The sequence below is a fragment of the Triturus cristatus genome, chromosome 5_2 (genome assembly GCF_964204655.1).
Source record: "Triturus cristatus chromosome 5_2, aTriCri1.1, whole genome shotgun sequence".
Taxonomy (NCBI): domain Eukaryota; kingdom Metazoa; phylum Chordata; class Amphibia; order Caudata; family Salamandridae; genus Triturus; species Triturus cristatus.
The window spans coordinates 477,513,320-477,537,407 of record NC_140588.1 but is presented as its reverse complement, the minus strand read 5'-3'; the positions used below and the strand labels follow the sequence as shown (position 1 = coordinate 477,537,407).

The window sequence follows — 24,088 nt, the reverse complement described above, 5'->3', positions numbered from 1 at the left end:
GGTTCTGCAGTGGCAGACCCTAGACACATTTTACTAGGCCGCTTCTGTGGGTGGCACAACCAGTGCTGCAAGCCCACCAGCAGCATTTGTATTTACAAGCCCTGGCACTCCTGGTGCACTTTACTAGGGGCTGATAGTAAACCAAATAAGCCAAACATGGACACCAATCAATGTATACATTTTACAAAAGGGAGCACTTGCACTGTGGCACTGATTAGCAGTGGCACAGTGCCCTGAGGGGCTAACACCAACAAAACACAATGAGGCACATCAGCAAAAAGTGGAAGGGTATCTCACGCCAAGGTGCCAGGTCTAACACGTGTCCCCTCCAGCTGAAATGTGGGGGGAACTACCCTACCCCAGGGAGTTCCTCTTCACTAAGGCGGAAAGATCTGGACAGACCGTCAGCATTGGCATGATCTGTGCCAGGGCGATGCTCCACCGGAAAGTCCATACCCTGTAGGGAGATGGACCACCTCAACAGTTTTGGGTTCTCACCCCTCATTTGCATCAACCATCTGAGGGGCCTGTGGTCGGTCTGAACCCGGAAGTGAGACCCAAACAAGTAGGGTCTTAGCTTCTTCAGCGCCCAGACCACAGCAAATGCTTCTCGCTCTATTGCACTCCACCTTTGTTCCCGTGGAAGTAACCTCCTACTTATGAAGGGTACAGGTTGGTCCCAGCCCTCCTCAGTCATCTGTGAGAGAACAGACCCTACACCATGCTCTGATGCGTCTGTCTGCACTAGGAATTCTTTGGAGAAGTCAGGAGCCAAGAGCACGGGCGCCGTGCACATGGCAGGCTTCAGGGTGTCAAAAGCTTTCTGACCGGTGTCAGTCCATATCACTTTTCTGGGCTGCTTCTTCGAAGTCAGCTCTGTCAAGGGGGCAACGATGCTGCCATACCCCTTGACAAACCTCCTGTAGTACCCTGTGAGTTCTAAAAAGGCCCTCACCTCCGTCTGGGTCTTTGGGGGCTCCCAAGCCAGGATGGTTCCGATCTTGGGTTGTAGGGGCGCCACCTGGCCGCTCCCTACTTGGTGTCCCAAGTACACCACGGAAACCTGCCCGATCTGACACTTGCTTGCCTTGATCGTGAGGCCTGCCTTGTGCAGTGCCATCAACACTTCCCAGAGATGTTGCAGGTGTTCTTTCCATGTGCCACTAAACACTGCGATGTCATCCAGGTAGGCGGCGCTGAACTCGGTCAGCCCAGCCAGCACCTGGTTGACCAACCTCTGGAAGGTGGCAGGGGCATTCTTCATCCCAAATGGCATAACCCGGAACTGGAAATGCCCATCTGGTGTGGAGAATGCGGACCTCTCTTTGGCCCCATCAGTCAAGGCGATCTGCCAGTACCCAGACGTTAAATCAAATGTGCTGAGGTACCGTGCAGCCCCTAACCGATCGATGAGCTCATCAGCTCTGGGGATGGGGTGCGCGTCAGTCTTCGTGACCGAATTGAGTCCTCTGTAGTCCACACAGAACCGGAGTTCGGGTGTGGCACCCGGTGCTGCAGCCTTTGGGACCAAGACCACTGGGCTGGCCCAAGGACTGCTGGAGGACTCAACCACCCCAAGAGTAAGCATTTTTTAGACCTCCTCTTTGCTGCAGGCTCTGACCCTGTCAGTTACCCTGTAAGCCTTGTGCTTCACAGGTAAGCTGTCTCCTGTATCCACATCATGGACGCACCAATCTGTGTGCCCCAGCAGCTGGCGGCAGTCATCCTGTTGCTCCGGGTCAGGGTGGGTGAGAGGTTAACTCCATCCACTGACCCGTCTCGCTCTGAGGCTACCAGGAGGTCAGGAAGAGGCTCAGACTCCTCCTCCGTCCCATCATCTGTGGCCAAGAGCATGCCCACTTCGGACCTCTCCAAGTGGGCCTTTAGTCGATTGACATGTAGGACCCTCAAGTGGTTCCTAAGAGACTGCAAGTCTACCAAGTAGGTGACAGAACTCTTGCGCTCCACAATCTCAAAGGGTCCTGTCCACTTGTCCTGGAGTGCACAAGGCTCCACAGGGGCCAGGACCCATACCTTTTGACCAGGTTGAAGCTCAATCAGAGTGGCGTTCTGGTCGTACCACCGCTTCATTTCCTCCTGGCTGGCTTCCAGATTTGCCTCAGCAAGTTGCCTGAAACGCCGAGTCTGGTTCCGAAAGGCCAGCATGTAACTATATACATTCTGGGGAGGTTTCCTGGGAGATTGCTCCCAGCCTTCCTTGACCAGACTAAGAGGTCCTCGTACTGGGTGGCCATACAGAAGCTCAAAGGGACTGAACCCCAGAGACTTCTGTGGCACCTCACGGTACGCAAAGAGAAGGCATGGTAAGAGGACGGCCCACTTACGCCTCATGGGTTCCTCAAGACCCATAATCATGCCCTTTAGGGTTCTGTTGAATCTCTCAACCAACCCGTTTCCTTGGGGATGGTAAGGGGTGGTGAACTTGTATGTCACACCACACTCTTGCCAAAGGGATTTCATATATTTCGATATGAAATTGGTCCCCCTGTCGGACACCACCTTAAGAGGGAATCCTACTCGTGAGAAAATTCCCATCAGTGCCCATCCCACCACGGGGGCCGTCACTGTCCTCAGAGGGATGGCTTCAGGGTACCGGGTGGCATGGTCCACCAAGACCAGGATAAACCTGTTGCCCATGGCTGTCTTGGAGTCCAGTGGCCCCACAATGTCAATCCCCACTCGCTGGAATGGGGTACTGACCACAGGGAAAGGTTGGAGTGGAGCCTTCAGCTTCCTTCCACTCTTGCCACTTGCCTGGCAAGTCTGGCATGTCCTGCAGTGAGTGTCAGAACTCCTGCGCATTTGAGGCCAATAAAAGTGGGTGACAAGCCTTTCGAAGGTCTTGTCCTGCCCCAAATGCCCTGCTAACGGAATGTCGTGAGCCAGCCCCAGTAGGAAGGCTCTGAACTTCTGGGGTACCACCAGCACATGGGCTGACCCAGGTTCAGCAACCTTAGGCTCTGAGTACAGGAGGTCGTTCTCCCAGTAGATTAAGTGAGTACCGGACTGATCCCCATTGGCCTGGGCTGCAGCCTGCTGCCGCATACCCACTAGAGAGGGGCACTCTTTCTGCTCCCGGCAGAATTCCTCCCTGGTGGGGCCTCCTTCTTGCTGCCAATGGGTCAGCTCAGGCAGGTCCCCCAGTTCGGCTATCTGTTCCCCGGTAGGCTCCAGGGCATCCCCCTCAAGGTCTGCTTCCTCCTGGGCCGTGGGAACTTTAGGGGCCGGTTTCACTTGACCCTTGTGGACCCTGGTGCTGACCCAGCGGTCTGCCTCTTCAGAAAGCTTCCTAGGGTTAGTCAGCTTGCTATCTATCAGGTGTTGGCGTAGCTCAGGAAAACAATTAAGCGACAAGTGCTCCCATGCAATTAAATCAAAGAGACCTTGGTAATCATCAACTTTGCTACCCTTCACCCAGCCATCAACTGCTCTGCAGAAAAAGGTCACATACTCCACATATGTACTCCCCGCAATCTTGGTACACCCCCTGAACCTCTGTCTATATAATTCAGGAGTGAGCCCATATCTATTCATTAAAGCTTCCTTCATGTGGGGGTAAGAGTTGTAGACATCAGAGGGCAAATCTAAAAGTGTGTCCCGCCCCTCACTGAGGAACCGTCCCCACAACCCCGCTCCCCAATCTCTCTCAGGGACCCGGTGGGAAGACATGGCTACCTCATAGGCATTGAACCATTGCCCTATGTCGTCATTCTTAAAGTTTTCCTTAACTACATCTTTTGGTATGTACACCCTTGACTCTACCTGCACCGGCGTTGCGCTGCCACCAGAGGGAGGGTTTTCCAAACTTTTCTCCTTTATCGCCAACTCCCTCATTCTCGCGTCATGCTCCATCTGAATCTTTCTTTCTTCAAGAGCCATTTTCTTGGTTTCTAGCTCCAATTGGCCATTTAATTTCAGCTTTGCCAATGTAATTTCATGATCCCTGGTGGCCTGTCTGTCTGCCAGCTCCTCTGGCGACAGTCCTCTGCTAAAACTGTGGATGCTCTCCACTAGTTCCAATGGTACAGTTTCCTCAACTGCACCCCTTGATTCAACCCAGGCTTTCAGCGCCTTGTGGAGATCTCCTTTGAGCCGGCATCCTACATGTGGGACCTTGAACTTCTTGCAAAAGTACTTGAGTTGGGTCTTTGTGTAGCTATCCAGTTGTGATTCATCCCATTCTATCTCTCCTACTTCAGTAGCTTCAGAGAGCGGTTTCTCTATGCTGTTTGGGCCAGGCATGACTCCAAACACAAGGGATCTTCTTCTCTTGACAAGTGAAAATTAAATTTAATAAGTTCTGTGTCTTTAAGCTACTGGACTGTCCTCACTGTGCAATGGCTAGTAATCACTGCGCAGACACCAGAAATGCAAATCCGTAAATCCCCACCGCTGCCACCAATGTTAGAATCCGGGGTCTCTGGTTGGCGCAGGTATGCACTTGCGACAAGCAGGGACCCTTTCCTCTAAGCCAGGGCGTAGGATTACCTCTTTAAAAACAACCCCTGCTCACCCTCTAGGTAATGTGGCGCGAGCAGTCAGGCTAGATTTCCAGAGGGCATTAGGTTAAGCGTTCAAGATATCTCACACAATAATCACCACCCCACCACACAAAGACACAAGGCTGTATTTATATCAAAATAAAGTTCTTTATATAAAAGATTTCTTCAAGCAGGATGTCAAAATACAGTTCTTTCACTTAAATAAGGTACCAGTTACTTTAAATGCTTTTAGGCAGTCCACAGTTCTTAAAATGGCACTTTTCTACTTCAAATATGCTTCTTTGGGGTTCTGTGCGCTTCGTAGCGCCTCCGGTATGCTTCGTACTCAGTTTTGGACGTCTCTTGCCGTTTCTCACACTTCTCGCGTGAGCACACGTACTCGGGACGTGAACCGTATGGACCGTACCCTCGTAGGTACGTGTCGTACACGTTTGGTATGCCTCTTCCCAAACCTCACGCTTTTCGCGTGAGCAACTTACTATACTTTCAATGGGGGACGATTCGTACCTTTCCGGATCGCTTCGTACAGTCGCTCCGAAGGTTGCTAAAGCGCACGCTTTACTCGTGAGCAGCGTAGCGGGTCTCAAGCGTCAGTACGGCCCGAACCAAGCAACGGATGGGTCGCACCAACGCGCGCTGCACACAGTACCTTGGAATTCTTGTTGGGCAAAGGTCCTGGCGGCTCCAGAAGTTGGTGAGAGGTGTCCCACATCGCGTTGCTGTCCCTGGAGGTCAGAGGATGGCGATGCTTCGTGGGGCACGTCTAGGCTTCCGGACACGCACCAGAGGGTAGAAGCAGGAGGGGCAGCTCGAGGGCAATTCCTTCAGCGCGTCGCGCTGCCGGCTTCACAGAGAGGACACACAGGGCTTCGTAGGTCCTTGCAGGGGCTTCCACGGCCAGGGGGGTCGCAGAGGCTCGGCGCTCAGAGCCTAACCAGTCTCTTCTTTGCGGTGCGAGCTACGGCTCGGGGGGCAGATGCTTGCTGTGCTTGGACCAGGTAGACAGGTCTTTGCGGTGCTCGCAGTAGCCCCGGTGGCAGATGTTGCGGTGCTCAGATGAGGGGCACACAGGTCCTCAGGGGTCAGCGTCACAGGATCGCCTCCAGCAGCTTCTCCTCTTCTTGGGGAGAGGTAGCCCCCACTGTTCCTGGGGCGCAGATCAGGGGGCAAGTTCACCAGCAAGCCCTTGGAGATTGTTCAAAGCACAAGTTGATTCAAAAGTCTTTTCTTCTCAAGTCTTTTCTTCCTCTCCTTCTTGCAGCAAGGCACCCACCACAGGCCAGTCTCACAGGTCAGAGACAGTAGTCCTCCATGCAGCTTTCCCAGGTCCTTCTCTTCAGGCAGAGTTTCTTCTTGGCGTAAACAGGATCTGATTTCTTAGGAGCAGGTTTCTTTTGTTCTTTGTCGCCAGGGGGCCTGGGCCTGGCTCATTCCAGTTTTGGAGCACTTTGTTGTCATGACTCTGCTCTTTCCTTTCAGCAGCAGGGCAGAGACATCAGCCGCTCCACAGGGGGCGGAGCCGGCATTGTGGTGGCAGAGCACAGGTCTATTCAGAGTCAAGGTGTACTCCTCCCACCCATCCTGGTGTAGTCTCTCTACCCACCACCTGGCAGCCAACCGGTCTCCTGGAATTCCCCAGCCCTGATCCTTACTGTTACTAGGCAGAACACACACACACAGCAGAGGCGGACTGAAATGGCCAGGTAAGTAAATACTAACTTTCTAAAAGTGGTTTTTACAAACACAGGATATTAAAATAAACTTTACTAAAAGAAGTATTTTATTATTCTGAGTTCAGGCATACTAAACTTGACTTTCTACCATGCTCTCTGAGTGCACTGGGATTACAGCATGTAGTAATTCCAGCAGCCCATTCTGGCCTATGGAGAGCAGGTAGCCTTCAATAGTGAATAACGAAAATGGCTGTAATTCACTATTAGGACATGCCACACACATCAGGGCATGTCCTACCTTATACCTACAATGCACCCTGCCCTTGGGCCTACCAGAGGGGTGACTAATATCTAGTTAAGTGTAGGTTTGGGGACTGGCAAGTAGGTGCACTTGCGCAATCAGTGCGAAGGTACCAGACCGCGCGCAGGTTCTGCAGTGGCAGACCCTAGACACATTTTACTAGGCCGCTTCTGTGGGTGGCACAACCGGTGCTGCAAGCCCACCTGCAGCATTTGTATTTACAAGCCCTGGCACTCCTGGTGCACTTTACTAGGGGCTGATAGTAAACCAAATAAGCCAAACATGGACACCAATCAATGTATATATTTTACAAAAGGGAGCACTTGCACTGTGGCACTGATTAGCAGTGGCACAGTGCCCTGAGCGGCTAACACCAACAAAACACTATGAGGCACATCAGCAAAAAGTGGAAGGGAAACTCACGCCAAGGTGCCAGGTCTAACAGGTATGTTATGTTTTTATTTCAAGAAGCATATTACTCTGATCTAGTACACAATGTGAATTGTGCTTCATCCACAGCCAGTATTATACAGTGTGCTCCAGGCGAGTGTGGCCACTTTGAGCACCCCCAGGGTCAGTGGTATTGTTAAAGGGGCTGCAGACGCTTGGGCATCCCCTAATACAGATAAAGCTAGTGCACATGTTGCACCAGCTCTATCATGAGAGGGTGTTCCATCATTTGCATGGAGGCGTGGGCCCATGGAAAGGAGGGAATCACTTTGTCTCTGCAACCCTCCATATTACCGACATGGGAGCCGAGGCAAATGTCTATAAGAGGCACACTGAAAGTGCGCCACAAAAAGGTGGCACACTTTCAGTGCACCACTTAAAGGCAGCCCTTTGTGGGAGAGAAAGAGGCTTCCTTGGAATGCCCTAGACATCCACTGCAGGCAGGTGCAGTCACTCACTCCACCCGCCTGTAAGGAGATCTCTAATCCCCCTTAAAAGTACAGGCGGATAGCCGCCTCGACAGTGAAATGCAGAATAGCTTTTTAGCAGCTGCTCCATATTTCATTTGAATTCTCCGACATCACAGCCAAGACATGGTACAAGCTCCCGATCGACATCAGACGTGCCCTGTCCCTGAACACCTTCAGGAAAGCTCTTAAGACTAAGACTTGGCTCTTCGGCTGACCGGAACTACTGACCTCCCCCACCCCCAGCACCTTGAAACCCTCATGGGTGAGTTGAGCGCTTACAATTCCCTGATTGATTGATTGAATGTGCTGCCCTGGGGTCAACATGAGTTCAGCGGTGCCCAAGGATTCCGCGCATTCGTTCTAATGCAGCACACTTTTCTTGTTTACACCAGCCCCCTTTTGAAAGGGGCACCGTGGCGCAAACAAGGAAAGTGTGCCATATCCGTAATATGGCCTCAGGTGTTTATAACAGGGAGCAACTGAGTTGTGGCTGAAGGCACTGCGAGTTTCTCTCAGTGCCTGCCAGTTGAGCAAAAAGGTGCTCAGAATACTTGGTCATCCAATCCTTGGCCTCTTTGTAAAGCTCACAACGTAATGGTCATGTATGCAAGTTGTAGTTGTGATTCTCTGCAATTATGTGGGTAGGGAGGCACTCTATAGGAATTAGTGTATATATTTTCAAGGCACACCCTTAATTATATAGGTCCCACCCCTGTCAGGGACCTTCTATTTTTTCATCTTCTTTAAAGCCCTGGGAATGATCAAATACAGAACCCCGTTCAGGCGGCGAATACTCCCTCCCCGCCCCCCCCCCTGTTTGTTGCCATTGCTGCGCGCTTTTCCCTTAATTATCACTTGACCACTTCTTGGAGCCTGAAAAGGTCGCAGTTTTATTTTCACAATAAACATTTTAGTTACATGAAAACTTCATATTTCAAATTTCAAAACTCATGGTCTTACTACAGTCCTTCAATGACCATGTTTCACACTTTCTTCTATTGTTGATTGTTTTTCTCTATTTGCATTCTGGACCCAGCCACCTCAATTGCCTGGCAGAGGAGGGAGGGACCCCATTTCCTGGGTTTCGATTCACGGGTCTAGGCTTCAACTTGCTACCGATTTGGAGGGGGTCCCTTTCTGGACATGCCCGGGCTGCAAGTGCCGTCCTGCTCGTCCTGTATCCTTTCGGGGCCCTCCCTTCTCCCAGGGGTCCCTGCCGTTTGGCATCCCTTGGACCTTACTTGAGCATCTACTCTATTTTCTTGCGGCTGGGTCCTTGTCATCTTCCCCGTCTGTACCCCTGCCATAAGGCATCCCCACGGTCCTGCGGGAGTGTCATCTCTATTCTTTCTCTGGCAGCACGCCGCCCAATGGCTCCCCCAGTGCCCCTGTTGTGAGGCATCCCAAGGACAATGTGCGAGCCTTTCATCTAGCTTCTAGTAATTTCGTTCTCTACTAGGTTCCTCGTGTCAGCTCCGCTACCCTTTTCCCGTACGGTTGCGACGCTCGTATCCATAGGTGTGGATGGGTGGGCTTCTCTTCTTCTTCTTTCGCAAGGGGGAGACTTGAAATGTGATTTTCTGGGCCGTTGGCCCCTCTTTTAACCTCCTCCTTGCCTTCCTTGCTCGCTCCCTGATTGGGGAGAGCTTACTTTGTTTGTGGGCCTATCCAGGCCCTCCTCGGCCTAGCCTAGCCGGGTTTTTAATTGTGGGGGTGCGGGGGTCCCTCCGCCGGCTGGCGTTCTAACCCGGGCCTCCATCAGGTTCGGCTTTGCCTTCTCCGGCCCGGGTCCTTTCTGTAAAACAAATTGTTTCACAATACTAAATGGCACCCTTTGATCTTCGCGCACCTGCAGTTATGTATAGCTACCAGAAAGGCCTCCTGTCCCCGAATGGCCCAATATGGTCTGGACTATAATTGTGGTTCCACCTCAGTGAGCTGTGTTAGTTCGTGACCGGATGTGCTGAACTATTGCTACACACGGTGCTTTCATGCTCCCAGTATATGGTAGCTTTCATCATCAGCTTCCTGTTCTGGCAGCACTGTGTGGTCTAGCGAGCTTGCAAGTGAAACATCCAGTATCATAGAGTAAAACTGTATCATTCCGGGCTACAGCCGCCCGACGGATGACTGAGACCGGCAGCGTCCTTTCTCCATCTCGATGACTTCCCTGGCACGGAGTACACATCAGGTGAGCATCTTAGCGTTTTTAGCCCACTAAGCCTATGGCTGCTCCACTATTGTCTAGATAGCGCCATTTAAAAGTTATTTTGATACACTGTTTGAGTTGATGGGAAGTGCAATGAATTCAAATTTAAAAAACAATCTTTGTGACTAGTGTCCAAGGTCACACAGAGTATAAATGTCAATTCAATGGCTCTTTTCATCAGCGTCAATGAGTCAGTGATTTGTGTTGAACCTTACATTACTGGTCAGTGAGGGGCCCCTAAGATGTGAGAGTCAGGGCCGTAGTAGCTATTATTGTTTGGAGCTCGCAGCTCAGGACAGTCATCAAGATTTGGACACATTTGGTCACCATGTTTCTGTTTTATGCTAAGGACCGACTGGAGGTGCATTTATGAACGAATACATTAAAGAAAGGATGAATGATTACTGCATCTATTGGGTCTGATTCACAAATATCCGTTTGATAAACATTTTGCGCGAAAGCAAAACAAATAATAATAATAATTAAATAATTCTGTATTACATCACAAATGAATACTACAATTCAAAAGTCTGACTATAGGATTTTAGACTGAAAAAATACAGAAAATTGTATCATAAGAAACATGCTGTATTAGGAAGGTAAAACCACAAAAACAGCATTGTAAAAATATATAAACATAAAATAAAGTCAAAATATAAAATATATAACAGAGTTTACAATAAGTGAATCACCTGCCAAAAGATGTTGACAACACCATACTAAATAACGTGCTCAACATATTCAGTGAAATCGACATTTCTTAACAACATTTCTAAGTCCGAATCACAGCCGCCAAACAATACTCAGAGCAAGCAATGGGTTCACACCAGCATAAAACTGATCCTCCTGTAGGCATGCCACAACCACTAACCTTGACCAAATTTGAAATCGTATCCGCAACGTGAATCACTAAACGCAGCATAAATTAGTGGCCACAGGGACCTCTTTGGTCCCAGATAGACTTTCCCCAGTAAGTGTCATGCATAAATACCAAAAGACAATCGTCATTTACTAAACAGTACATCAGAAAACATTTACTGCCTATAACAGCCCTCGTCAATGCATCACTCACACATTGTTAGGCAGACAAAGATCTTCTGCAGACATTGATTACACTGCAACATAAAACAAACCAACACACACATGAAAATGTTGCCACGCCTGCAGGCCACCACACTATGAAACATTCTAACCATCTCCTCATCAGGTATCCCAAGCGGATCTCAAACATCTGGATGAATTGTACTTGATACAGTTTCTTATGATCTATCAAAGAAATAAAGAGAAAAGATTTCAGAACTGAGGAACCTAGCATTTACATTCAAGTTCTCCTAAAGTCTCCATTATCAGCTTTGCTTTTAAAAAAATGTATTCTTGCCTAGTAGGAGATGTAATAACTCAGAAGCAAATCCAATGGCATTTTCATCTATTGGAAATCGCACGTATGTCTTTTACACTGAAGGGAATAATTGAGCTTAGAACTCACTCAAAGCGAAAGTATTTTAAAGCAAACTGTAAGTTTAATTAGTTAGCAAATTTAAAATGTTGGTTTTGTGTAGTAATTGAATAAATAAAAAAAACCACCTCCTGTAATATAAAGGAGTTGTGTGTTAACAGTGAGGAAGGACCTTCAAGAGCATTTAAACAACATATAAGCGGCACATTTTATTTGACCACTGACAGTTGGCTTATGGCAGATCCTTTTTACATGTTCCTTTAGAAACAGAAGCCAACAATAAAACAATCCAGCTGGGGTGATTTTTTGTTCCTTGGTAAAAATAGTTTTGCTGCTCCCTCTGTCCTAATGTATTGTTGGCCCGGGTTCTAGGGTTGGCTTTGTACATGCATGAATGCTTGTTAACATAGTGCCAGGATAACATTCACGCACTGTAATCAGCGAGCATCATTTGGATAATACTTGGTTGAGAGATGGAGATCAGCAGTGGAAAAGAAGATGAGAAAAAATACAAAGGGGCATATTCTCAAGAACGTGAGATAACCATTGCAAAAGTTACTCAACGCAACCTACAACATCTCAGTCTATCGCGGGAAATTTACGCCATGTTAACCAAGTATTCACAACACGGCGGTATCATGCGATAGTGACCAGATAACGCATCAAATGGCCATGTTAAAAACAACGCCATGCCTCAAAAATGCGAAACACAGATGCAAAAAAAGCTGTGATGAGGTCAAGCGCGATACAAAAAGCTGCGAAAAGCAGCCACAGGCCTTTAAATCCCACGTGTCTGGTGGGAAAATGCACTATAAAAGCAGAACAAGTAAAACACACCAGAAACAATCAAAAGTGCGCAGCACCATGGATGCACCCTGACCCAGCGCAGAGGCCAACGCGAACCCCATAAGCCCCACAGACCACCAGCAAGGTACTACTGGGTCGGGGAAGGCCAAGGAGAAGAGGGAGAGGAAGTCGGGGTGCAGTCCACAGGGAAACAAGACCAGCTTCACGGAGGTGACAGAAAAACAACCAGCAACTGACCCACAATCAGACTACCTGGAATGCAGCCGGAGTGTTGAGGAGGACAATGGATGAGGCCAAGAGGCTCTGGCATGACCTGAAAACCTAAACAGGCACAAACCCGCTGTCAACAGGAAGGCAGCAAGGGTGACAGGAGGTGGGAGTCCTGCGCCACAGGAGTAGCAGGAGGAAAATGGAGGCCAGTCATCAGTGTGGAGACGGTGCAAGGAGGTTGGAGTACGGACACAGCTTGAGAGGACTTGACACAACATCAACAGGTTGAGTAACAACCAGGGACTGGTGGGACGGGGGGAGAAGGGCACAATGGCACACATTCACAAATGAGCAGAGCACACTGCACACCCACAATGACCCAGGATCATGTCCCTCATCCCGTGGCACACTGCAGCACACACACATAGCAATAACAGCACATCCAGATTGACGACAATGTGGCACAATGTGCAACACAGACACTGCAGAACAGAGGACACAACTGGCTCCGCACACAAACAGAAACAGGCCTACTACATCTGACAGGGCTGGAAACTGTGAAATGGAAATGTACGCATACACCCTCACATCCGTGATGTAGTCCAAATGTACACTGTCCCTCATCTAAGTCCTGCACCACCCAAACAGTCACAATGTACATTGTCACACAGTCTGCATGTAACTAAGAAAAATGCGCCAACATACATGTCAACACAATGTCAACATGCATCTCCCTTTCACATAGCAGAGGGACACACAACACCTCCAGCAGAGCACAGAAGACCATACATCAGTGATGTCGGAGAGGACCACCACAACTTCGACACCGACGCCCTACAACAGCCCATGGACATCCCACGCGACCCACAACCAGGACCAGGGCAGCCAAGCTACTCATAGGAGAACCCAGCACCTGCAACAGACCACACAGCATGAAGCACCCACAAGCATGGCTGGCTCACAACACCCCAACGACCCACACATGGCACCCCAATGCCAGGTGTCAGAACGCCAAAAAGAGGTGGCCCAACAGGTGCGGGTGTGGTCCAAACCCATGGAAGGCGAACTAGATCAGATAGGTGGGTGTCTATTACCCTTCAGGGACAACCTACACCCCACAAAGGTGACCCCCCTGCCATAGAGACACATGCAGATGCACATTCCCAGTACAGAACAACGCCCAGGGCATGCACACATCAGTCACACACCCACTTTGGCTCTGTGTACAATGGCCCAGTCCGCTCCCTTTTATGAATTGAGTGGGTGACGATAAAGTTACATGTCCAAGCCCAACCCGCTGCCTGCGCTGACATGTCTGCGTCTGCTGTACACAGCACAATGTAATGTCATAGGGCCCTCATGCATACAACAAGACCACAGGGACACACGCAGATACCATGTTGAACTGGCTACGGGCACGTGCTCCCTGCCCCTTTATTGGCAGGGCCACATGTACAGTGATACCTGTGCTGGATGTGTGTGGGGTGAGTATAAGCCAGCCCGCACGGAGTGATTGGTGCTGGCAACAACTTGAACAGTGGACACCAGTGCAATGGAAACAGAAAACACCTGCATAACAGAGTCAACTGCTGAGCAACATGGGTGGAGCCGGAGCCAGTACAGAGGTCACCCAATATTCAGTCAGGAGGTTCCGTGAGTTGCAGTGCAGTGAGGTAGGGGCACCAGGGCTGAGCGTGCTCATGTGAGATATTGTCTCGGATTGTGTCTCTTCCGGATATCCCTGCTGCAGCTGCAGTAGGGTGTGTTACACTGGCCACATCGCACCCATCATCGTCCAAGGCCATCCACACTGCCTGAGGTCACAGTTGCATCCATAGTCCACAGCACAATACCCAGTTATAGATCCGGGTGTGTAGCTTGACTACCACCTCCAGTCTGCATTCCTGTCATCGGGTTGTTGCCTCCTGCCCTCCCATTGTCTGTGCCTTCTCCCGTCCGCACACTTGACACATCTTCCTCATCATAGTCCCAGGTCTTCCCCACTGCATGAGGTAACATTGTTGCGTACGCTGTCCACAACACAGTACTCAATCAGAACAGGTCCATGAGTTGTGGTGCACAGAGTAGTTGCCCCGGATGCAGTGCGGCCGGCACAGGCACACCACCACGGGACGCTTATTTACAGTGCAGTGAGATAGGGACACCAGAGCTGAGTGGTCCTCGTCGATGTCCAATGTGAATGACGCAGAATGTTTCAGCGGACAGTGGAACGTGTTCTTCCAGGGCCTGATGCAGATGGCAGAACCAAGCAGCCACAGGCAATATGTAGGAGATGAATGCTACAGACACATACTTGACAGCAAATCAGTATCAGCTACATGATGATGATGATGATGACAACACCCAGGCCATAGTCTCACATGCCACCAAAGTTCAACCAGGGAGTGTCCATGGATTACGAGGCACAGAGTAAGTGGCACCAGTGCTGAAAGGGGATGCAGTCTCCGACGAGGAGTGTACAATGGCATAGAATCTGCCATAAATAAATCATGTCTCAGTTCCACATGTGTGACCTACTTGTCTGCAGTGCAGTCCAGAGCCAGGGCTAAGCAGAGGCCCACATCCACGTGTCGCTGGCTTGCTATGCACAGAGTTAGTGCACAAGAGCCGTTGTTGGTAGTGTTCGATAAACCTCCATAACGATGTTCCTTTCTTCCTCCAGACTGAACAGCGTCTTTCTCTTTCTTCTCTCCTTGCATACAATTGTACACACTCTGAAATAAATAAATCAAGACTCAGTTCCAAATGTGTGACCCACTTGTCCACTGTGTATGCCGGTGGAGTATGTCAACGAAAAAGGAGGACTGAAGGCCTTGCTGGAGTATGACAACGAAAAAGGAGGACTGAAGGCCTTGCTCGAGGAGGCCATGATGGTCTGAGCAGGCTGCCAAGGTCGCGAGCCTCGGGCTTGGAGATTGCCTCGGCACGTGGTGTGCCCTTCTTGACACATGCCGGTGTCAGCAAGTGAGCAGTGAGGCCTGGCTGCGCCGGGATGGCCAAGACAGGTTCAGGGACCAGTGGTCCTGGGTACAGCAGGCGCACAGGATCTCAGGAAACTCCGCTTAGTATGACGGTGTCGGCCTCGGGGTGGGGTGAGAGGCGCCGCCCTGGCAGAGACATTGGGCATTTCTGGAAGAGGACCATACCCAGGTCTACATGCTTTTTGTTCACACCCCTACGCTGGCCTGGCGTACGCAGGGTCAGCCCACTCTGCTGATGCTTACAGGGGGGGACATAACAGGCTATATATCTGCGATCTTCCCCCCTGGCTGGGGTGACATGGTTATGTCCACTGTCCAATACACTCCATACACCAGTGGTGTATGTCGACATGGATATGTGTGTGGTTTGCATACTCCAGTTTGTCCAGCACATCCACGCCACACATTGTGTATATACTCATTCATGGGTCACTTGACTCCTTCGCACATGCCTGGTGCCCACCTCTTCACACTATCTGTTATGGTGTGGCCGAGGTGCCATGCCTTTGATGGTTAATGTACATGGCTGGCCCAGGTTCCCACTGTGAGTTGTGCTGTAGTGTCTGGTGGGTGTGCATGTTCTATGTGAGCTTGTGACGTGTGCATTTCGTGTGTCGTGTGTTGTATGAATGTGTAGTTGAGGTGTGTGGTGTGTGCATTTGGTATTGGCCAACGAGCAGTGCATTTCCGTAGGTGCCATCCTGGTGGCGCAGGTTGATGATGGGCTATGGGAAGGTGTGGGAATCATGCACACTGCCTGGGTGGTTTGCAGCGGCGTTGGCGGGGATTCCCAGGTGGTCCACTATTGCCTGGCCATTGGTGGGATATGTGGGCTTTCTGTTGCCCTTATTGTGTGCAGTGTTGCTAGGGGCCACTAGTGGGACATGTGTGCAGTCAATTGCCCCCTGACATGTGCGGGCAGCCAGCTGCGGCGTACACGCCTTGCTTGGTCTCAGGCTGTTCCTGCGCAGTGTGTGTGAAATATAGATGGTGGGATGACAAGCTGATGGTGTCATCCATGGCCGTTGTGAGGGACTTGTATTGGCCTGGCTGTGTGACTCCTCCTTCCAGGCGGATGTTGGTTGGAGGGTACCAGAAGCCAACAGGTGCAGCAAGGCCATCAGCTTTGTCTGAGGTGGGATGTTGGTTGCTCACTGTGTTGGTGCCGTCAGCCTGTGGGCAATGGTGGTCAGGATGAGGCCTGTGGGCTGGGCTCCCTTTTATGGTGCAGACTGCCGTCCGACTTTGCACCAGGTCAGAGCAGGTGTTTTTTTCCTGCAGCTAACGCGCCTTATCGCATGTTTCGTGGTCTTTTTGCAGATCTGTCTGGTAGTTGAGAATGTTTTGGAGTGGTGTTGTCGTGGCTTTTTGCTCTGGAACGCCTACTCTGCATCTGATTAGCGATAGTTGCAGGGGTCATCGGTGGCAATGTTTTTTGTGGATGCTATCGCTGGAAAAGTGGTGCTATGGGCTGTTAGCACCAGCTTGTCAATGGGCAGATAAATTTATCACAACTTTGGCTTCGCTAAAGTGCCGTTGACTCGGCGATAGCTCCTTGAGAATATGGCCCAGAGTTTCAAGCTCATATTTCTAGAGTAGAGAGAGGAGTTCATGAAACAAGAACAGTCTTCAGCTTTCTGCAGAAATGAGGATGGGTCTCAATCTTATTTGTGCAGGAGGTGAGATAGTTCCATGTTTTATGCTCCACACTGGTATTTTTCTACCTCAGAATTTGGATTTTAAATGATGGTATAGTAAGATGAACCTGGTTGTATCTTTTGATGTGTGCGTAAGGTAAGTTGAGTCCTTTTTAGGTCTCGCTGAGACAGCGCAAGCTGTCTCTTTGAGACATTTTGTAAGTGGGTTTTCAAAAGTGCTACCCACATGGTTTTGCTGGCCTAGAGCTTGCGTGCACGATGGCGTGCACGTGCACAGCTGCTCCTCTGCTCCTTGCATTCCCCCCTCCCTTCTCACCCAGCCCTTTGATGCTCTGCTCGCATCTCCCTCCTCCCTTCTCCTCCTCGTTTTTTAGGTCTCGCCTGACCCAGCGCATGCGCTGGTCTGGCGAGACTTATTGAGAAGGCTCCAAAAAGTGCTACCAGGCCAGCCTAGAGCTACAGTGCATGTGCGCGGGCACGCGCGCCGCGCTTGACCGCATTACTTAAACTTTCGCGGCCGCACGGCCGCTTTGATGTTTGATCGCGATCCCTTTCACTTTCGGGGCCGCATGGCCGCTTGTTCTGATAGCCTCGTCTTCATGCTTAGTAGCGATGACCTTGTTCTGCTTTATGTTTCACAAAGAGGTGGGTGGGATGCTACATAGGAGTGATACAAGATCCACTTTGTGCACTAACAGTTTGTGGTCACACGACATACAGGATGACTCGAAGTATACAAGGCACTTTCTGTCTTTTGGTAGCTGCTGAGTCTCTGCTCTGAAGCTCACTTTCTCTGGCCTGCCTGTATTTTGTTGATGCTTTTCAAACTAACCTTATCTAGAGCTTTACCTTAAGGCTACACTTGTGGCATTTGCTGGTTCCATCAGTATCATGCTTTCTTTGGGATTCTTTTCTCTTTTGTACATTCCATAGTCCAGGACAACTCCAAGCTGTGGTGAATGTCTAACATGGAACTGCCCCCGCTCTAATCCTAGTCCCCCTCCTATTGCCTTGTGTGCTGGGTTTAACATCAACGGAAACCTTGAACTATTGGAATTAAGGGATGAAACAATTAGGCTTCTAAGGCCTATCCTCTTGGAACTCATCTATCAAATATACCGAGTCAATCAATATAGGATACAGTTTGTAAGTAGGTAAACATTATTTTTCCCATATAGGTTTCTCTGTACTATGGTAATAACACAGAATTGCACCCATTCACTGCAGTATTAATACATGGGTGAGTGTATGTTAATTTGTGCTCTTTTTCTAAATAACATGTTATTGAGCCACATTTATTTTTACAGCTATGCATAAAAAGATTGTATCGCTGTTTTGATCTGCTTTTTGCACTGTTAAATTCAATTAAATATCTCTTTCTCAAGTTACAATTTCCCAGTGAACACCACTCACTGCAACGCTTGCAAGGATGCATATAGCAGCCCTAGCTGTGATTCAGGAAGTTTTGGTTCCTAAATATTTAATGTGAGCATTATTTAATTAAAGTCGTTATGGGTTTATCAGACACCACACATTTTTAATCATTAATTCATGTAGCCAGGATGTGCCTGCAGGTCTACCCAGTACAAGCTGGTTAAATATACCAGTCAGTGACAACCTGAAAGGCAACGGAGCCTCCGGAGTCAACTACTCACATGTGATGACCTAGCAACTTGACGCAACCATATTATTTAGTAAAATTATATGCCAGAATTAAACTGGTAGCATTATAATATGTAGTGTGAGAAAACGAACGATACAACAATGCTATTTTTATTTTGTAGCTTGACTAAAATCAATGTAACATGTACCACAACATATTTGAATAGCTAACTGCTAAAAATGCTTATTGCATTAGCAGGCAGCGTGCTGCTTTTTGGAGCCAGTAACTGAGAAACTTGAAAAAATGTTTTTTCTGAGATTTACAATTATAAGGAAAAAGCCTCCGACTAAAATATAACAGCCTTTGGGAACTTAAATACACGCTGGTGTTCAGTAAGTGGACTCATTTGCTGTTTCAAGTAATTTAACTCTGGACTGAACAAGTTTGCACATTAGGAAAAAAACATTGTATTCTTGGTGCAGTCCCAAACAGCCCTGTCAGCGGTGTCCAGCCAAGGCACACGGGGCTTCCTTGCTTCTAAAATATTTAACAAGAGTCTCGTTGTAAAGGTGGATGGACCCAGAGTGATTTCTGTTTTGCAGGACAGCAGCCGTATTTTGCTACACCTCCCCTAATTGTATATGGAACGGTAAGAGACAAATAATGTACCCCCGGCTACAGTTTGCTTTGCAAACAATGATAATACAGTGACGTGAGGCCTGCCTCGTGAGCCACACAGTTCTTACTTACATTTCATGTTTCCGCTAAATTTAGTGTTTGATGTGAGATGCTGCCTCTTTTGACTTTGCAACATTTAATTTCGTTTCCTCCTCCCCACTGAAGACATAAAACGCCTGCAGTAATTATTCTTTGCCAACTGTTAATGCAGCAGAAACTGCATGTATAATGTAACAGTCAGGAGGCCTGCACCTTTCGAAGCAGCCACACCAATGGGTTTTAAACACTATGAATGAGAGCTGCTTCAAGGCACTCCTGCTTTAATCCGGAAGGTTGAAACCTATTCAGTGGCTTGCCCTTGTATTCGTGTTTAACCGCTTTTCGCTTGCCCCGTGGCTTCGATGAGTTGGATAAATCAATGAGTGCATGACGTTGTCTATTTATGCCAACACCTTCATTTGCACTCCTAGGATATTCAGGGGCTGGAAAAAGCAGTCTTTTTTTCATGTTTATATATTTCTCTGTTAGCAGGGCCGGACTGGCCGTAGCGGGCACCGGGCAATCTCCCGGTGCGCCGCACGGGTGGGGGCCGGTTTTGGGCCCCTGGGGGCCGTTTTTGTTACAGGGCCGTTTTTGCAGCATAGCTGCAAAATCGGCCCTGTAACAAAATCGCCCAAAAACCGGCCCTGGCAAAGTGCTCGGCGGCACCCCCAAGCCCCGGGAGGGGGCGGGTCGGCCGAGCACTTTGCCAGGGCCGGTTTTGGGTCCCAGTCGGCCCTGTCTGTTAGGAGCACAGATTGGAGAACATTGATTCGCTTTGCCTAGTCTCTGCCTTTCAGCCCACTTTTGCTATCAAAAGTTTTTATACAGGTAGCAGAGCCTGCCAGAACCCTGGGTTGACATGTTCTTCCCAGAGCCCCATAGTGGTTACTTCTAGGGCCAAGCGAATCAGTTTACAGCAGTGAGAGATCTGGTGAGTGGAGATTTGGGCATGCCCTGGAAAAAGAGGGCCACATGCTGAGTTGCGATATGAGTGTTTTTCTCGCTCTGCAGGACATTAAAACAAAGAGTTATCATCTCCCCGGTCCTCTCCAACAGATGATCTAGGATGTCTCCTTCAGAACGCTTGGCTATGAAAAACTCTAGTGCGGCCCATAGGGTGGGCATGCAGCAGGCAAGCAGGTAATAAGTGAAGGAGACCCACACTTACCAGACAAGGCAACACATGGTAATCCGGAAGTGTACTCTAGCCACCAGCTGGATTTGGCAGCTGGAAGTCGAAGTACAGTGAGGCAAGAAAAGATTGGCAGCGTGTCAGATGGGCCTTGATCAGCCTCACTGCTTCATGATCACCACCCTCCATGCAATAATTTGACACAGTGTGGAGCCCTGTAAAAGGGAGTTTTGTGATAGGATCCTAGAAGCTTGATGCCATAACAAGAGATGCCTAAACGTTGAGGACTAATCCCAAGTGTAGCCATGGCTCTGTTGCATAAACACTTCAAAAGGGCATCATTTGACTAAGATTAATTGATAAAAAATACTTTCCCAAAACCAAACCATGGACCAGGGGCTTTTAAATTTTTAAATGCCAAATGGCTTGCAGAGGTATTTTACCAAACCCTTTAATTTTCTGTAGAGGTCTTACTCCATGGCACTAACTAAACAAGCATTGGCATAGCCAATAGGTCTCGCCTTTGGGACCTTATAAGTGTTTAGTCATGCAACAGTTGATGTTGTTGCACCAAGGATATTGTGCTGCATAACTAAATACTTATAAGGTCCCAAAAGCGAGACCTATTGGCTATGCCAATGCTTGTCGTCACTTGTATTCAGGCTCCTCGCATTCCCCCCTCCCTTCTCGCCCAGCCCTTCTTGTTTTTACTGCACTTCAACCTCTGGGTAAACATCACAAATCATTTAACGCGGTGTGTCTAAACAAACAGCTCCTTGCTCAATCCAATGAAAAACAAACCAGTAATATTCGCATTTCAAAAGTCCCCGATAAACAATTTGCTCGCAGTTTGTTCTCAAGATGACAGCGTCTGATTGTAATAAAAAGGATCACAAGAAAGAGATTTTTTTCGAAATATGTCTTCAAACCTAAGGCGAGGCCAAGAGATAGGTTGCCATACTCAGGAAGGTCGAATCCCTGGGCATCTTTGGGGGCTGGACGGGGACGAACAACTCTTGTGTAGCTGTTTGCCATTCTGGTGCCTGTTTTGCCACCCTGCTTACGTAATCAGTCTAAGTTAGGGGTTTGACGGTCATAATGTCTTTAATATTTGCTACTTTGCGTAACTTTTTGATTTTAAGGAGAGGATGTGGCCTAACGGCTAGAGCGGTCGACTTCGAACCTGGTGAACAGGGTTGAGTCTCGGCAGGGACGCTCAACGTTATGTGATTCTGCGCAAATCATTAAACCTTCCGTGGCTAACAAAATGAATGTGTCCGTCTGGAACACAACTGGTGCTTATGTAAAGCGCTCAAATACCTTCGGGTCGAGTTCCAATTATATAAAACTCACCCCCCCCCTTCAAAAAACAAATTGCGTGATCTTAAGTTAAAATGGCACTTCCTGTGTATCCAACAGGGTTCGAACGGCACGTGGTGCTGCTTCCGTAGATTGTATGAAAAAACTAAAAGTATAGTTACAAAATTAAAAGACGATAGTAAAAAAAACTAAAAAAGGACATAAAAGTAGTGGGTTTTCAGAGTGGAATACAAAAATATAGTGATGATTAATAAAACAAATTCTACCACATTTAGTGCTGGACCGTTGTTTAACCCTTAACCTGTGCCACTGGCATGATGCGCTTTTGCGGCCACTGCGTTTCCCACATAACTATGGATTTTCCGCATTTGCCACATAATCCATCATCTGCTGCATAATCTGCTGATTTCACCATAAAAAACCTCATTTTGGAACAGCCTCTTATGCTGTGCCTACACCTTCAGCATCCCAAGCAGGCAAACTTCTACAGTAAATAAATGGTCATTCAATCAGGCATACTAATGTCGATAAAACGTCTTGCTGCTGGGGACATAGCGTTTACTCAGTCTCCTGGTAGGTGCCACCACGAACTCACCAGGCACCTTTATGAGCCCACTGTTTTCCATCGAGCTAAGTCACACTGTCCTGTTTGTACACTGCTTCCTTCAAGAAAGGCTTGCCAATTCAGTGTCTCAGGGAAAACAAAAACAACATGCTCACGAACCCCTCCCCCTTCAGAGCAAACAAATACTTGCTAATTAAGTTTGGAAATAAGATGCCTTGCATTCATGACTCCTGCTCTGCGTTCCCAGAAATTTTATTTGTTAGTGTGTTTATGAATATTTTGGGTCCAACCGGAATTAATTAAAATTCAGTAGTTTCAAAAATATATGCCGTTGTTATAAAGAATTATTTTAAAGTTCTTCTTTAAATAACTGCTCACCCATTTATTTAAGGCGATTTGGAGGCAATATATGGCTTTTTTTGTTTACTTTGTCCCCACTCACCCAAATCCTGTTACGTGTCTTCCCTGTGCCAGTATGTTGTCCCCCTCCCACACGCACTCCTGACGTTTTATTCGCACCCTCCCAACTGTGAAGCGTTGGCCGCTCGATAGCGCTTGATTTTTTAGGTCTCGCCTGAGCTAGCATATGCGCTGCTCGGCGTAACATTTAGTAAGCGGGTTTTTAAAGTGCTACCAAAGGTTTTTGCCGGCCACCAGCTTGCAGTTACGCGCACAATGACGAGCAGAGGCGCCATTTGGCTTTCCTGTCTCGTCATGGTACGTGCACATCGCACACATCTCACCAGCCTACTTTCACCTTTTCCATCGCGCATGCACGCACCACTCACATCCACTTTTTGCTTGCGCTTCTTGAACTTTAAGCGCGAGGTGCGCACGCTTGTGGTTAACTTGTTGTTTGAGCACGCTATCAACTTAGGCAATTTAAATTAGCAGCAGCCTATTGTGGGAATAAAAAGCAAACACCCCCAGAAAGGCCATGGCACGCGGGCTATCAATATGTACATTCGTTACCCAACAAGCAATTAATGCTGCGAATGAAGACTCTTCCATTTCTATTCTCGCTCCCCGGGCTGCATCTCAAACTGTGAGTGACCTCAGCATCTTCCATCCCTCCTCCGGGCCAAGCAGGTAGATTTTTTTAAATACTGCCTTCATATTTGATCCCTCCAATGCGCCCCTGACTGGGGCAAAGCCATTCAAACACTGGCTCATTACAATGCGTTTAGCATCAGCAGGAAGTCCGAGGGGGATATCATGCTGATGGTAGCTTCCGTGCAAGACGCTTTTATTGTAAAAGCATAACTTCTTGGTTTGTTTTATTCACCTCTAAATATTTTCACATCCTTTCAATTTGACTGTGTGATGAGCAAAGCTTCAAGACTTAACATAGTTACACAAAGCGGACATTTTTTAACTGCCCCAGGGGAAGGCTTGCATTTTCAGTGAGGTACAGCTGCTGCAAGACAGAAAACTCAGTTTCCATGTCTACCCTCCTTAAAGTGAAATGACATTTGTGGGACATGCTCGGCGTGGAAAAGATATTGATGGGACCTTCGGGGAACAGAGGCAGATTTAACTCGGTGTGGTCATCGCGCTTATTAGTGCTGGAATTGGAGTTCAAAGAAATAGCTTGTCACAAATACTTAAGAGTTTTGCACACTGCTGGCACACCCTTGAGACACGACCTCAGACTGGATGCCAACTGAACTAATCATTAACCCTCCTCTGATGCGAGATATTATTGATGTCTTCATTTTGGAATGCTACACATTACACCGGGATGAACGACGGGGTCGGTGGTAGGGGGTGAATTTATTTTAGTTATCTGTTTCGTATTGTTTATTGCCACCCAAATTGACTTCTTCTAATGATTAGAAGCTGTGGCATTTTTTTTTAAACCTTAAGGTTCTTTTGCCATTTATTTGCATTGTACTAAGTCCCACCAGCCTTGTGGTGAAGGTGGGTGTATGTGTGTCTTTACGAAATCAAACAAGCATTGGCATAACCAATAGGTCTCGCCTTTGGGAC

At 48.4% G+C, this 24,088-nt stretch overlaps 1 protein-coding gene across 4 annotated transcripts in view; it reads left to right on the top strand.

The window, feature by feature from the left end:
- Positions 1–24,088, top strand: part of LOC146823179 (putative G protein-coupled receptor 141) — a 264,196-nt gene that overhangs the window by 102,987 nt on the left and 137,121 nt on the right. For 2 of the 4 annotated variants that reach the window (XM_085607462.1, XM_085607460.1), the window contains exon 1: positions 9,503–9,608. The exons of the other annotated variants lie outside the window; for them this stretch is intronic. The gene's annotated coding sequence lies outside the window, so the exon portion shown is untranslated. Of the gene's footprint in view, positions 1–9,502; positions 9,609–24,088 lie in introns of those variants that run through there. 4 annotated transcript variants of the gene reach the window in all.